Consider the following 17361-nt stretch of genomic DNA (forward strand, 5'->3'; position numbering starts at 1 on the left):
CCCAGACATGTTAACTGACTTTTCCAGTAGCTGTACTGGCCACGAATGCATCCCAAGTCCTCAGTGCTACTTAATCGCTTGCTTTTATAACATGTATTATATTTTAAAAGGTACACTCACCAGAGGTCCCTTCTCCGGCTTCATTGGGTTGGGAGGGTATTTCAGGCAGGGTAATAAAAAGATCCTGGCTGTTGGGGAGAATGGTGTGCTGAGTGTTCTCCTCAAGCTCGTCCTCCTCCTCCTTCTTCTCATCTTCCCCATCCGCAAAATCCTCAGGCATGGTGGAGAGGACCCCATCATCGGAGTCCACGGACAAGGATGGGGTAGTGGTGGCGGCCCCCCCTAGAATTGCATGCAGCTCAGCGTAGAAGTAGCATGTCTTGGGCTCTGTCCCGGAGCGTCCGTCTGATTCTTTGGTTTTCTGGTGCGCTTGTCTGACCTCCTTAAGTTTCACACAGCATTGTGTTACGTACCTGCTGTAGCCCCTGTCTCTCATGGCCTTGGAGATTTTTTTAAATGTTTTGGCATTTCGTCTTTTGGAATGTAGTTCTGATAGCACGGATTCCTCTCCCCATACAGGAATCAGATCCAGTACCTCCAGTTCGGTCCATGCTGGAGGTCTTTTTCAATTCTGGGACTGCATGGTCACCTGTGCTGATGAGCTCGCCTGGCCAAACAGGAAATGAGATTCAAAAGTTCCCGGGGCTTTTCCTGTACACCTGGCCAATGCATCAGAATTCAGAGTGTTGTCCAGAGCGGTCACAATGGTGCACTCTGGGATAGCTCCCGGAGGCCAATACCTTCGAATTGCGGCCACACTAACCCTAATTCAAAACGGCGATGTCGATTTCAGCGCTAATCCCCTTGTTGGGTAGGAATACAGAAATCAGTTTTAAGAACCCTTTATGTCGAAAAAAATGGCTTCATTGTGTGGACGGATGCAGGGTTAATTCGATTTAACGCTGCTAAATCCGACACAAACTCATAGTGTAGATCAGGCCTTAGTTTCTGCTCTGTAGACTTATAACTTGTCTTTTCAAATGTGTTGCCCCTCAGAGCTTTAATCTCTTATTCCCATAATTGAACGCTTTCGACTTGTTTCTCTCCCTCTCCCACCCCCCAAAATGAAGAGAGGCTAATAATTTTTCCCCAATGTAGGACTTGAATGGCTCCCATATCATGGCCCAAGAACAGTCAGATTATAACCTGTATTTGGTATTCTGATACCATCTGTATATACACAAGTGAAGACACTAGTTAAATGGTATGTACTTAATAGCAGCTGTATTCATTGGCTTACATATCTTCTGCCTGTTATCTGAGATCTTTAATAAAGATTTAATTCTTAAAACTAACAAAGTAAAATAGCTTAGTTGCACAAGTCATGGATTTCAACAGGAGAGTGAAAATGACTGAAGAGAGTATCAAATACGAACACTTGAATTAAGAAAAAAAAATTTAAAACAAAATCAAAAATTGTCAATTTTTTTTTAAATCACAATGATAGCTTGAAGCTCACAACCAAAGCATTCATCCTTTATCTTCTCAGAGCTGGACAGGAAATGTGCTTTTTCAGCCATTCTCAGAGCATACTGTTTTACTTCTGAAAGACAAGCTAGGAAGTTTGAAAAAGAAAAAAAAATCAATCTCTGGCATGTTTTATAGCCACATTAAATTACAGAACTCCCTTCTTTTTTTTTTCCTGTTCGGATACATCATATTAAAAGGAGTATCAGCACTTTCTGTTCCTAATATTTCTTATTTGCTGGTCTGATGACATATTCAGATGTTTTCCCCAAACTGGCAGAAATGGGAAGTGAACTCCCCTATTTATCCACAGCTGAATGAATGGTACTTCCCCCCGACCGTTATACCAACATGCCTGAACCCAAAATTGGAGGGACCATTTCTAAGGTACAAGGTAGTGTTCTTTACCCATTTAAACCATGTATTTTCTGCTGAGTCAAGTTTAATGTGGCTACTGCTCCAAAAAATAATGGATAAAGATTATAAACTTAACTCACACAGCCAGTCCTCAGAGATCATCCACATTGGGTATCACTACAATCATAACTGTAACCAAGCTAGACAGTTGGCATAGACAACTGTATCACTTTTCAGCAGTTCTCAAACTGTGGGTCAGGACCCCAAAGTGGGTCACAACCCCATTTTAATGGGGTCACCAGGGCCCGTATTAGACTTGCTGGGACCTGGGGCTGAAGCTGAAGCACGAGCTCTACCCCCCACCCGGGGTGGGGGGCTCAGCCTCTGGCCCTCTCTCCCCTAACTTGTTGTAAGAATGGGGTCTCAGTGCAACGAAGTTTGAGAACCACTGACGTAGGTGCTTTGGAAATTTTTACTTTTTGTCTCTAAGTTCCATAGAGTTTCACTGAGATATATGCTTATCTCACACTCTTGCAGAGTCTTACTTCAACCTCTTATAGCTCGTTTATGGGGTCATTTGCAGCAGCTCCAGAAAAAGTAATTTTCTGCTCACCTCTTCTAGCACTTTGCCACAGTGACATTTTCTCCCTTCTCCCTGCCTTCAGACCTGGTGTGAGGAAAGGTGGAATGTCTCAGTATCCAGCTGTATCCGTACAAGCCAGAATCCAAACCAAAACCAGACTCACTGACATTAACCTTACAAATCAAACTAAAGGGCCCGAGAACCTTTTGGCTGGAGCCAACCGCCAATTAAGCAAATCAGAATAGAAAAGATGCTCAGTACAATCATATGTTTTTAGCTACTATACTATACTATACTTTTAGCTATATACTATACTGTCCAACTTTCTAGTCTAAGGTCCCAATTTCCAGGACTAAACTTGTCTAGAGAAGTGCTTTGGAACTTTTGGTAAAAACTAACGGCTGAAACAACAGTTTTAATGCAACTAGTCTCATTTTAAATCCCTGCAAATGCACCTTAAGGATATTTGTATGAAAAACATACAGCTGTACTTACCACTTGATCTGTTTATGAGAGTTAGAGATTAATAAAATTCTTATTGCTTATACAAACAAATGGCATTTAAAATTCTTAGTAAACATATTACAGTACATTGTTATTTATAATAGGTGGGGTTGCTGTTTGCTTTTTACCACTGTACTTTTTACTAAATGGTCCTAGCTCCAAGGACCAAAACCTAAAGGATATTATTACATTAAGACTAATCATGAAACCTCAACCTAAAAAAAAAAAATTTTGTACCTAAATCTGATCTTTTTAATGGTAATCTGGGAATTAGAAGAGATTTTTATTGGGAGTAGATGGCAGACTAAATTACAAAAAAGTCATGTTTGAAAACAAAATCACAGTGTTTTTCTAAGAGAATTTTCTCAGCCAGTTTACATATTCTATACTGTTCAATATTTGTCATATAAATATACACAGCTTTCTTGCTTTCAAATTTTCCTCATGATCTTCTTAACTTTATTTGACATTAATTTCACTGAATATTATAAACATATAGAGCAGAAAATTTAATGTGGGGTTTTCCCTATTAGCAGTGAAAAAAACAACAACCCCACTTGAAAAATGTAATTGACCACCCTTTGGCGTCTTGGACAGCATCCTAATGTCCAAAGGCCAGACTATGATTACAGTGCTCTAAATCCAATTTAACTTGATTTAATCTGGATTTAAATAGGTGTAACAGAAATCAGAATCAGGCCACAAAGCTAAGTGTTGAGCATATAATAGTTTCTGGTCCATTTGTCTATATTTTATTTCCAGAAACTGATCAATGTTTGTAAAACCAGTTGGGATACCTTGAGGAAAAAAAAGCTGTTATACAGTGCACACTTTTTATTCATATTGCAATTTAACTGACAGAAAACCTCTAAATGTGATACTGACTGACAAGGAAGCTTTGAATTTGGTTTTTAATTTAGCTAGTCATTTACCTACCAGAAAATACCCAACCCAGCAATCACTACTGTTGCTATAAACTGTGAAAATATAAACAAGTAAATCTTTTAGTATGTTTTGAAGTTAAAAATGGAATAATCCAACCATATTTTGGGTAGATATTTAAATACCAAAGCCATGGACGGTAGGTATCCATTAGCTATGCTTTCTCCATTCTCACCTTACATAATGAAAATGTTTATACAAGTCCAAACTGTAGTCTGTTCTATTGCCTCTTCTCAAACATCAAAAGACATGCTAGATTGTGTGTTGTATCTGACATTTTCCCGTTAAAGTTTTAATAATGACAACTCCAGTGTTCAAAAAAAAGTGATTAAAATGGCTCACTGTGATTAATGAGCCTAGCACATGGCTCCTGTACACATAACTCTTCTTCAGATATATAGTAGTCTATGTATAGAATTAGCTTTAAACTATTTGCACAATGAAGTTTATTTGAAATATATTATTCTGAGTTATTTGGAAATTACTGAGCATCCACACTCTAAAAATCAGGCCCCTTTAAAGTGAAGTGAAGTTGGGCACGCAAAAATGGAGGTGCCTGAAATCCCTAGACACTTCAAAAATTTAGCCTTAATGCATACCACCCTGGCGTAGCTCCAGAGAGTAGAAAAACAGCCTGGCTATGGTACCACACTTTAAGGGTCCACCATCAGGTTTCCTGTGTGCCTGTAAAATTCTATGGCTGGTGTGGAGGGGTTGGGCAGGTTAGCCTCAATGCAGCCCTTGTGCTACCCAGCCAGGAGATCCAGCTTCCACACACAGTGACATCTTATATTTTTTCTCCCCACTGGGAGAATTCTCCCCTTAGAGAATTCTGTGTATGCTACTTTCACTTAAAGGAAGTGATGTTATCAGTGGCAGGACCAGCAGTACAACTCATTTGTTCTAGTTCCATGCTTTATTCACCACCAAGACTCATGGCCTTCTTAATTGGCTGGAGGGCTTGATGATGAGCGATGGGAAGAACTCCCTGCCAGAGCTAAACAGGCTTTCTTCAGGTTCACTGCTTTTCTTATATAGTCTGTGAAGGTATTTATATTGGAGAATCAACCAGCACTTCATAATGCCTCAAAAGAGCAACACATTTCCAGATTGCCTGTGGTCAGCTTCCTGGGTCTTGGTGCATTTACTAGGGATGTCAAGCAATTAAAAAAATTAATTGTACAGTTAAACAATAAGAGAACACCATTTACTTAAATATATTTCCATGTTTTCTACATTTTCAAATATATTGATTTCAATTACAACACAGTGCTCACTTTATATTTATTTTTCTTACATATATTTGCACTGTACAAAAACAAAAGAAATAGTCATAGAAGTACTGCAGTTCAATCTCTTTATCATAAAAGTTGAACTTACAAATGTAGAATTACACCTCTACCCCGATATAATGCAGTCCTCAGGAGACAAAAAAATCTCACCGCGTTATAGGCGAGACCACATTATATCGAACTTGCTTTGGCCCCCCCAGTTCCTTGTTCCCTGACCACCCCCTCCAGAAACCCCCTTCACTAATCACCCCCAGGACCCCACCCCCTACCCAACCCCCCTGTTCCCTATCCCCTGACTGCTCCGACCCCGATCCACACACCCCGCCCCCTGACAGGCACTCACCGGCAGCAGCGGGAAGTGGAGCAATGCAGCCCCAGCCCGCTCCACTCCCCCACCTCCCAGCCACAGCACTCTGCTTCCCGCCCCTGGTGAGCGCAGGGAAGTTGGGGAAAGGACGCCCCCCGTACTCACGTGAGGCGGGAAGCGGAGCACCGTGGCTGGGAGCTGGAAGAGTGGAGCAGGCGGGGGCTGGGCTGCTCCGCCTCCTGCCGCCGGTGAGTGCGGGGAGGTTGGGGAAAGGAGGCCCTCTGCACTCACCAGTGGCGGGAAGCGGAGCGACGTGGCCCCAGCCCGCTCTGTTTTCCTTGCCCAGGCCCCAGCCATGTCGCTGGGGACGAGGGGGGTTGGGGAAAGGTCCCGCACTCACCTGTGGCAGGAAGCGGAGCACTGCGGCCGGGAGCTGGTGGAATGGAGCGGGCTGGGGCCGGGCTGCTCCGCTTCCACTGCTGCCAGTGAGTGCGGGGGGAGGAGGGTCCCTTTCCCCAAGCCACCTCCTCCAAGTGACACGGCTGGGGCTGGGGCAAGGGAAGCGGACTGGCCCCCCGCTAATCCCCTGGGCCACTCTGGGACTGCGGGGCCCCCAAAAGTGCCCCCCCACAGCTCCCGCCTCCCAGACCCAGGGTGGGGAGCCCCTGACTGCCCCCGAGACCCTCTGCCCCTTATCCAACCCCTCGGCCCAGCCCGGCATGCTCAACACGCTGCTCAGAGCTGTGTGTCAGAGCTTTACCGTGTTGTACGCAAACCCGCATTATATCAGGTCACGTTATATTGGGGTAGAGATGTATGTACAAAAAAATAACAATGTTCAAAAATAAAAAAATTTAAACTTTAAAGCCTACAGGTCCATGCAGTCCTACTTCTTGTGGAGCCAATCGCATAGACAAACAAGTTTGCTTACAATTTGCAGGAGATAATGCTGCCCGTTTCTTGTTTACAGTGTCACCTGACAGTGAGAACAGGTTTTTGCATGGCACTGTTGTACCAGCGTCACAAGATATTTACGTGCCACATTCATTAAAGATTCATGCTTCAACCACCATTCCAGAGGACAGGTGTCCATGCTGATGATGGGTTCTGCTCGATAATGATGCAAAGCAGAGTGGACCGACGCATATTCATTTTCATCATCTCAGTCAGATGCCACCAGCAGAAGGTTGATTTTCTTTTTTGGTGGTTCAAGTTCTGTAGTTTCCACATCAGTCTTCTCTTTTAAGACATCTGAAAGCATGCTCCACACCTCATCCCTCTCAGACTTGGGACAGCACTTCAGATTCTTAAACCTTGGGTCGAGTCCTGTAGCTACTTTTAGAAATCTCACATTGGTACCTTCTTTGCATTTTGTCATATCTGCTGTGAAAGTATTCTTAAAACTAACATGTACTGGGTCATCATCCAAGACTGCTATAACATGAAATATATGGCAGAATGTGGGTCAAACAAAACAGGAGACATACAATTCGACCCCAAGAAGTTCAGTCACAAATTTAATTAACGCATTATTTTTTTAATGAGCAACATCAGCATGGAAGCCTGTCCTCTGGAATTGTTGCCTAAGTATGAAGGGGCGTACAAATATTTAGCATATCTGTCATGTAAATATCTTGCAATGCCAGCTACAAAAGTGCCATGCGTATGCCTCTTCTCACTTTCAGGTGACATTGTAAATAAGAATCAGGTAGCAGTATCTCCTGTAAATGTAAAGAAACTTGTTTATCTCCGTGATTGGTTGAACAAGAAGTAGGTCTGAGTGGACTTGTAGGCTCTAAAGTTTTACACTGTTTTGTTTTTGAGCACAGTTATATAACAAAAAAAAATCTACACTTGTAAGTTACACTTTCATGATAAAAAGATTGCGCTACAGTACTTGTATAAGGTGAATTGAAAAATACTATTTCTTTTATCATTTTTACAGTGAAAATATTTGTAATCAAAAATAATAATACAAAGCGAGCACTGTATACTTTGTATTCTGTGTTGCAACAGAAATGAATATATTTGAAAATATAGAAAACAACATCCAAAAATATTTAATAAATTTCAATTGGTATTCTATTGTTTAACAGTGCAATTAATCGTGATTCATTTTTTTATCGCGATTACTTTTTTTTGACTTAATCGCATGAGCCCTAGCATTTATCCTACAAAAGTGACTAGACTCTAAAAAATCCAGAACATTCAAAAAGGAGCTCCAATCACAGGTGAGGGGGGATTATGAGCAATTCCAAGCAGGTATGGCCTCTTTTGGATAAAACCTTGAATTCTTATGATAAAGATAGTAATTACCATTGGCACACCCTAAGTACTAAATAACATGCACTATTCATGGGCCCAATGCCATTAAACTGTAGATGAGTCCACTGAAGAATGCAAGACCTTGAAAAGTCATATTAACAATACAGAAAATAAGCTTAGACCGGGGTGGGCAACCTACAGCCCGCGGGCCAGATTCAGCCCATCAAGGCTTTGGATCCAGCCCGCGGGAGAAGCAGCCAGCATCATGTCCCTGCGGCGCCAGGGGGGAGGGGGGGTGTTTCAGAGGGCTTCACACACTGCCCTCGCCTGCAGGCACCACCCCCCACAGCTCCCACTGGCTGGGAACAGGGAACCACAGCCGATGGGAGCTTCGGGGGAGGTACCCGCAGGCGAGGGCAGTGCACGGAGCACTCTGCCACCCGCCCCCACCTCCCCGGGGCCGCAGGGACATGGTGCTGGCCACTTCTGGGAGTGGAGTGGGGTTACGGCAGGCAGGGAGCCTGCCTGAGCCCCGCTCTGCGCCACTGCCACCCCAGAGCCACTCAAGGTAAACAGTGCCAGGCCAGAGCCTGCACTCCGAATCCCTGCCCTGAGCCCCACACCCCAACCCCCTGCCTTGATTCCCTGCTGCACCTGTACCCCTTCTGCACCCCAACCCCCTGAGCCCCCTGCTGCACCCCACACCCCTCCTGCAACCCAACCCCCTGCCCTGAGCCACCTCCTGCACCCCACACCCCTTGCTCTGAGCCCCTTCCTGCATACCACACCCCCTCCCACACCCCACACTCCCTCCCGCACCCCAACCCCATGCCCCAACCCTACATTCATGGCCCTAAATGCAATTTTCCTACTCAGATGTGGCCCTCGGGCCAAAAAGTTTGCTCACCCCTGGCTTAGACTAAGAAATGTCAATTTGGTTAGGAGAAGCTAAAACAATCTTTTCTGAATAGATTTTGAGGGTCTGGAGAATACATAGGTTTGATTTTCCTTTAACAATGCATTTCTGCTGCTATTTGTGTAGGTATTAGAACCTCTCAGCTTTTGTGACATGAAAACATGTCTTCCATGTCTACTTTGAAGGCGAAGTTAGTAGTATATTTAGCATTTTTATCTCCAGAGTGCTAATAAGGTGTCACCTAATACACCAACCTGCCTACACACACCTGTGATGTAGCTTATTATTACCCTCAATTTACAGGTGAGAAAACTGAGGCAGAGAGGTTATGTAACTTGTTCAGTGTTCGAAAGAGGGTCAGTGTCAGAGCCAGGGCTAGAAGGCAGGAATCACTGACTACCAGTCCTATGCGCAGACAACACCTGCTTCTCGCTGCAGAAATGGGAATGTGGTTTTCAGGGTTCAAGACTACATTCCTATTCTGCTCCAAATGCTTTTAAGCAACTTTTCAGACTTGTTGGGGTGGACTACAATATGCTAGGATTTTGTATAGGTTTTTTATGTTAAGTTCAGGGTTCATTTAAGCGACCACATGATTATGATTCTTTCCCCCGTGGCTGCTTAGAGATGGACTGATGTTAGTAATGGCTACAATAAACAGAACAAAAAATTTGTTTGAAGGCTCAAATGCTCAGGAAGCCTTTTGCTGTTTGTGGTTCAATCTGTTTCCTCTTGAGATGCAGTCTAATATGCAGACTTCCTTGTTGTAAACTTGGGTGCATATGGAGTTTGATATTTTCAATTAGCCCTACAAAGGTTTTGGGGGAAGGAGGGGAGAGAGAATCTCCCCTTTCATGAAACGTGGAGTTTATCAGTGGGCAAGTCATGAGCTGCTTAATGCATACGCACAATGCAAGAAATCAGGAGACGATGTAAATAGGAATGGCCAGAAATAATAAGGTTTTGATACTTCATTCTGTTTCGCTTATAAAAGAAGTCACTAGAAAACTAGGGTGGAACTTCATGCACAACTGAAGTCAATACGAGTTTTGCCATTGACTTTACTGAGACCATGATGGTATCCCTGTTATTTCTTAATAATTTCTGGCATGATTTGCACGTCACTGAAATGTATATACCTTTGCCTTCCTTCCGAATTAAACAAGGACCTTGGGGAATTACTCTGGTGAAAAAAAGTTGATTCCAATACAGCAGCATTTCTCAAATGGGTCCGCAGACCCCTGGGGGTCCCCGAGGGGACTCAATGGGGTCCGTAGGCCCCACTGAAAAACTCCTACCCCTCCTTCCCAGGTGCACCTCCAACATGCTGGGGAACAGGCTTGTGTGTCCTGGCTCCCCGGTGCTCCCAGAAGCAACGGGCATGTACCCTGGGGCCAGGGGATCTCCACACGCTGCCCCCGCCCCGAGCACTGACTCCGCAGCTCCCAGTGGCCAGGAACTGCAGCCAATGGGAGTTATAGGGGCGGTGCCTGGAGCAGGCACCCAGACTCCCTCCCAGAGCCTGCACCCCACAACCTTCCTGCACCCTGACTTCCTCCCAGAGCCTGCACCCCACAACTCTCCTGCACCCAAACTCCCTCCCAGAGCCCGCTCCCCCTCCCGCACCCAGACTCCCTCCCAGAGCCCGCTCCCCCTCCTGCCCCCAACCCCTTGCCCCAGCCTGGTAAAAGTGAGTGAGGGTGGGGAGAGCGAGTGAGCAGTGGCGGGGCCTTGGAGAAGGGGCAGGGCACGGACATAGCCCCGGGTAAGGGGCAGGGAAGGGGGTGGGGCAAAGGCTGAGCAGGGAAGTTTGGGGGTTCCCGAAAAATTTTAAATCAAAATTGGGGTCCTCATATTGCTAAAGTTTGAGAACCATTGCAATATAAATTTGAAAGAACTAAAAGAAAAACCTTGGAGAAATGTAAAGTATGCGTGTGTTGGATGTATGCAGGAGGCCACAGAAATAACATAAGCAGACAGAAGATTAAAGAGGGAATATATAAAAGATAGGGAATGGAGGAACAGCAGAGAATGGACGTGAGGTGTTAGCAGTGGAGAGAGAGGAAAAAATAGGAGTTGAACATTATAAAAATAAGGAAGTGCTTCCACATCAGTGAATGACAACATAATATACAAACATCAATCCAAACTAGCCAAAATTTTATATATATGCTTTTTTTTTTTTGGTTTGCTGATTGGAATTAAAAATCTTTGGCAATCCCTAACTCTGAAACAGCCTTTAGATCATACTTACCATAATTAGAGAAGCCCTGAAGCTGATAAAACTTCCACTGGGAGTTGAATTGACCTCTGGCTGACTCCAGGGCAGGAGAAGTACAAGGGTGGTATACCTTGACTTCTCTACCTACATCCATTTAAGTTATGCACAGAGTACTACCTCTCATAGAATCATAGTATATCAGGGTTGGAAGGGACCTCAGGAGGTCATCTAGTCCAACCCCTGCTCAAAGCAGGACCAATCCCCAACTAAATCATCCCAGCCAGGGCTTTGTCAAGCCTGACCTTAAAAATATCTAAGGAAGGAGATTCCACCAACTCCCTAGGCAACGCATTCCAGTGTTTCACCACCCTCCTAGTGAAAAAGTTTTTCCTAATATCCAACCTAAACCTTCCCCACTGCAGCTTGAGACCATTACTCCTTGTCCTGTCCTCTTCCACCACTGAGAATAGTCTAGAGCCATCCTCTTTGGAACCCCCTTTCAGGTAGTTGAAAGCAACTATCAAATCCCCCCTCATTCTTCTCTTCCACAGACTAAACAATCCCAGTTCCCTCAGCCTCTCCTCATAAGTCATGTGTTCCTGTCCCCTAATAATTTTTGTTGCCCTCCGCTGGACTCTTTCCAATTTTTCCACATCCTTCTTGTAGTGTGGGGCCCAAAACTGGACACAGTACTCCAGATGAGGCCTCACCAGTGTCGAATAGAGGGGAACGATCACGTCCCTCGATCTGCTGGCAATGCCCCTACTTATACATCCCAAAATGCCATTGGCCTTCTTGGCAACAAGGGCACACTGTTGACTCATATCCAGCTTCTCGTCCACTGTAACCCCCAGGTCCTTTTCCGCAGAACTGCTGCCTAGCCACTCAGTCCCTAGTCTGTAGCGGTGCATAGGATTCTTCCGTCCTAAGTGCAGGACTCTGCACTTGTCCTTGTTGAACCTCATCAGATTTCTTTTGGCCCAATCCTCCAATTTGTCGAGGGCCCTCTGTATCCTATCCCTACCCTCCAGCATATCTACCACTCCTCCCAGTTTAGTGTCATCTGCAAACTTGCTGAGGGTGCAATCCACACCATCCTCCAGATCATTTATGAAGATACTGAACAAAACCGGCCCGAGGACCAAACCTTGGGGCATTCCACTTGATACCAGCTGTCAACTAGATATGGAGCCATTGATCACTACCTGTTGAGCCCGACAATCTAGCCAACTTTCTATCCACCTTATAGTCCATTCATCCAGCCCATACTTCTTTAACTTGCTGGCAAGAATACTGTGGGAGACCGTGTCAAAAGCTTTGCTAAAGTCAAGGAACATGTCCACCGCTTTCCCCTCATCCACAGAGCCAGTTATCCCGTCATAGAAGGCAATTAGATTAGTCAGGCATGACTTGCCCTTGGTGAATCCATGCTGACTGTTCCTGATCACTTTCCTCTCCTCTAAGTGCTTCAGAATTGATTCCTTGAGGATCTGCTCCATGATTTTTCCAGGGACTGAGGTGAGGCTGACTGGCCTGTAGTTCCCAGGATCCTCCTCCTTCCCTTTTTTAAAAATGGGCACTACATTAGCCTCTGCGCGATTCAGAAGAAATCTTTCACTTCTGTGTTGTTTGTTATGGCTTTGAACTACACTCTGTGTGTTGGATTTCAAAGAAAAATAAAAAAACATACTTTTACCTATGAAAACATGAACTCATATTTCTATGAAAAATTGCCCTCACTGAAATTACACTCACAGGCTGCTAATAATACTGGGTGAGATTCTAAAACCTTTATCCTCAAAATCAACAAGCATATTTGTGAAGTAAGGTACTATTCAATGTGAGCCCTGGTGTCAGAATCTGGCCCACTGTAAATTCATGAATATCGAAGGGTCACAGGATGAGATTACAAATGCCTATTCTGGAGTAATTCAGGGAAGCATCTTCTCCATGCCCTATCCCCAACCTGATTGCTTGTTTTTACTCTTGTATGTACAAGCAAGTTCTTAGTGTAAAAACAGTTCCTTTGAATGGTCTCAAAGCTTAATTAGGGAGGAAGGCAGTTTATCCAATTCCTTTACTGAACCCATCATTAAAAACAGAGGTCATTTCAGTACGGACATTGAATACTCTACAGCAGGGGTTCTCGACCTTTTCTTTCTGAGGCCCCCCACAACATGTTATAAAAATTCCATGGCCCAGCTGTGCCAGGCCCAGTGTTAGGAGGTAGCAAAGAGAGCAGTTGCCTGGGGCCCCATGCACCATGAAGCTGCACTACTCAGGCTTTGGCTTCAGCCCTGGGTGGTGGGCTCAAGGCCCCGGACTGCAGTCCCGCACGCTGGGGCTTCAGCTTTCTGACCTGGGCCCCAGTGAGTCTAATGCCAGCCATGCTTGGCGGATCCCCTGAAACCTGCTTATGGCCCCGCTGCAGGAGGCCCTGGACCCCTGGTTGAGAACCCCCACTGCTCTTCAGGTAATTAACACTTGGTTGCAGATGGACCAAATTCTATGTCAATTACATTGATCAAGATAATGTCACTGAAGTTAAATGAAGTTATTCCAGATTTACACCATTGTAACTGAGAACACTATTAATTGCTGTTTATATTGCAGTAGTAGTACCTCTGTGTGTGTACACCGCGATTTAAAAAAAAAAAAAGAGGCACCAAGTCTCAGAGACCAGGTCAGTTGAATAAGAGCTCACAGGGCTCTGGCTGCAGGGCTATAAAAATTGCAGTGTAGACTTTCAGGGTCCAGCCAGAGCCCAGGTTCTGAGACCCTGCAAGAGGAGAGGATCTCAGAGCCCAGGCCCCAGCTCAAATGACCCAAGCCAGCCACGGCTGTACCACAAAAGGCTTTTATTGCAACATAGGTATATCCAAAATATTCTTGGAAACAAACACAGAAAAAGGCTCAGTCTCTTGCTCTGCAAAGCAGAGCCTAAAAAAAATGTTGATCTAGTGCTAACCACTAATAGGAGATTCTGGAGGAAAAAAATAAATAAATAAAAATCAGAATTTGCATCTATCTAATTTCCAATGAATACTAATAATAGTTCTGGAGCACCTGAACTTTTATTTGAAATAAGAGGAAGGTTCAAAGGAAGAACAATTTCCATTTCTGCAACAGTACAGAACACAGTGACAGAATTCATCTGGTGCATTAATCTTAACATTCCTTACAAGTGACTCAGGACTGCAGGAGAAAACATTCCCACTATCTGATCAGAGATACGTCATGTTTTTTTAAACAGAATGGCCGACAAATGCGCTAGTTGCACAGTTTTACCCTTCTCACTCTCTTGATACCTCTGTTTGCAGACCTCCAGCTGTTCAGAATCTCAAACAGCCAAGGAAAATAATGTTCCATATACCAGGAAAATTAAACTAGCCTACAGACAAATAATTATTATAAGCCAGAGAACTCAAACAATTATTTAATGATTTATAATCATAATCCTGAGTAAAAGCTTTTTAGAGCCATGAACAGCAGCAAAGTAACATAGAAAATATTTTTTCCATAGCAATATTGGTTTAGACACTGAAAATCCACAAACATCTGTTACATTGGGGCAGAGCTTGAAAGAGCACCTCAATAGAGAATAGGAAATTACCCTGGTGTTTGGGGGAACACAGAAGGACAAGAAGCCATCAATTTCTGCAGCAATTGAGCTTTCACAATTACTTGCATAAATGCTAAGTATTTTTAATTAATGCTCAATTTTATAGAAGTGCTGAATATATGCAATTGTCATTAACTTTAATGGAAGCTGAAGGTGGGTATCAACTGTTAAAATAAGTTTCTAGCCCCTCTAAATACAAATGTAAGTTTGAAATATGAACAATGCAATACTATTTTTCCATGTGGCACTAAGATGAAACTGACAAAACTGGATCTGGTTTCATTGCAGCTAGTCACAACTCTAGGGGCAGCTCTGAAATTGACAGGAATCATATCAATTTCATGCTGCAGCTTGCAGAACCAATTAGCAGTAGTAAAGGGAAGGACTGGAGCTATATATGGTTCCTAAGAGCTCAAAAATTAGAGGCTGCAAGCAAGTTAAATATTCAGAGACCTTTCCCCAAGGCATTGCAGCAAAGAGAGGAGCTGAAACAGTCAAAAGGCTGTGGAATGGCAGGTAGAATGAGCCCTGTGGCTATGGCGCTGAGTAGGTCTCAATCCTGACTTTGCCACTAGCTTCCTGCTGCCCATTCTGTAATATGGGGAGGAGATTTCCCTACTTCACAGGAGTGTTGTGAGAGTAAATCCACTGATGTCTGTACACAGGTTAAGAGAAGAGTGTCTATACATCTGGGTATAGTGCTTATATTATCCACAAATACCAAGTTTGTTTTAAAAGTCATAAGATACATATAGCACATAATCAGCAGTAAACCAAATCATAGGATGCAGATTACAAATGCCTATTCTGGAGTAATTCTGGGAAGCATCTTCTCCATGCCCTATCCCCAACCTGATTGCTTGTTTTTACTCTTGTATGTACAAGCAGGTTCTTAGTGTAAAAACAGTTCCTTTGAATGGTCTCAAAGCTTAATTAGGGAGGAAGGCAGTTTATCCAATTCCTATACTGAACCCATCACTAAAACAGAGGTCATTTCAATACGGACACTGTAATACTCTACAGCAGGGGTTCTCGACCTTTTTCTTTTTGAGGCCCCCCCCAACATGTTATAAAAATTCCATGGCCCAGCTGTGCCAGGCCCAGCGTTAGGGGATAGCAAAGAGGGCAATTGCCTGGGGCCCCATGCCACAGGAGGCACCACAAAGCTGCATTACTCACGATTTTGCCTGGGGTCCCATGCCTCATGAAGCTGCATTACTCAGGCTTTGGCTTCAGCCCTGGGTGGTGGGCTCGAGGCCCCAAGCTGCAGTCCCGCACACTGGGGCTTCAGCTTTCTGCCCTGGGCCTCACTGAGTCTAGTGCCAGCCATGCTTGGTGGATCCCCTGAAACCAGCAGTAACCCAAATTTATGTGCATAAATTTAACAATACAGTTTAGATATTGGCATCCAAGTATTCAGGTACATTTACTACAGTCAAAAGGCATCGAAGCAAGTAGTAATGGAACAGCCAGTTTACAAAGCATGTTCCCTTTAATAACGAGTGTAATTTACCCTAGAAAAACCTGCAGAAGAATCACATATGACAGGCGCACTCACCTAGGAGTGATTAGGAGAACTTCCTGTGAGTGCTTGAGGGAAATGTGGACATTTCAATAGTTAGACTAAGATCCAAAAGGTCTCCATTCCTTTTCCTATGGGCCAGCTCTCCTCTTACCATCTGGCTCTCCCTGGTACTTGCAGTTTTTATGATTACTATTATGTATTATTTGTATTACAGTTGAACTAGGGGTCCCTAGTTTTGACAGGGCCCCATTGTGAAGGGCACTGTACAAACGCTCAGGCTGAAATTCTAGCCCTCATAAAGTCAATGATAAAACTTCCCTTCACTTCAGCTGGGCCAGGATTTCACTTTTAAACAGTGTCTCCTCCCCGAGGTTTACAATCTCACGGCAGAACACGTAGGTGTAGTACACAATGGAAAGGAGTATTTGTGGCACCTTAGAGACTAACCGATGAAGTGAGCTGCAGCTCACGAAAGCTCATGCTCAAATAAATTGGCTAGTCTCTAAGGTGCCACAAGTACTCCTTTTCTTTTTATAAAAGCTAAAAATCTTAAGGATCATAAAGCCAGTTCCTTCTATCAACATTATTCTTCTCTTTTGTATATGTCTAAGCATTTTGCCACTTAAAACTGCAACAGAACAGAAATGTTTACAAGCACAGAGTGTTCCTTAATTGTTTCCCTTGCCCCACACATCACACCAACTCCACTGCTCAAAATTTCTGCTAAAAATTTACACTCAGAAATCAAGACCCACCAAATTGAAAACACAACTCCAAGATGTGACACATTTTGCTATTCCAAGGAAACTCACACAGCTCTCTTGTGCCTGTTTCTCACACTACAGCTAATGACCTAAGACAAAAGGATGAAATTTGAGCAACTAACAATGTTTTTCATTTATCTTCAATCTGTCATTTTGGTTCACTACGCCTTTAATCTTTTTTTTTTTTTTTGGTTGTTGCTGTTGAGTTTGGCACAAGAAAAGATGAAGCATCCCCAAGCCATGGCTTATTATAAGCTTTCAAAGAAAACAAGAAAGCTGCCTTTAAAAAAAAAAAAAAAGATATCTGAAGCAGACATTTAAATGAGAAAAGAAAATGCAGGTACCCAGCTGGTATTCATGTTAATAATCTCCCTGTCAACAGGTAAAAATGAGAAACAACATTATAAAGTACATCTGCATTAATTAGACTATGTAGTTGCCAAGGTGATTTTCAAAAAGGCTAATTAATGCCTGTTTTACACACAAATTATATCGATAAAAAAGCTAGTGAGTAGGTATGTGTTAACAAATTAGTT

General features: G+C 43.6%; 1 protein-coding gene and 1 long non-coding RNA gene across 3 annotated transcripts in view; both read right to left on the minus strand.

The window, feature by feature from the left end:
* ARHGAP6 (Rho GTPase activating protein 6) overlaps nt 1-17361 on the minus strand; it is a 510120-nt gene that overhangs the window by 196011 nt on the left and 296748 nt on the right. The gene's annotated exons all lie outside the window — the stretch shown is intronic.
* LOC311528407 lies at nt 1503-5670 on the minus strand. The gene is made up of 3 exons (XR_014713598.1): nt 5549-5670; nt 2498-2551; nt 1503-1615 (listed from the first exon to the last, which is right to left on the minus strand). It is a non-coding gene; the product is annotated as an uncharacterized lncRNA (long non-coding RNA).

Source organism: Lepidochelys olivacea (assembly GCF_965140295.1).
Source record: "Lepidochelys olivacea isolate rLepOli2 genome assembly, chromosome: 1".
In the NCBI taxonomy this organism is placed as follows: Eukaryota; Metazoa; Chordata; order Testudines; family Cheloniidae; genus Lepidochelys; species Lepidochelys olivacea.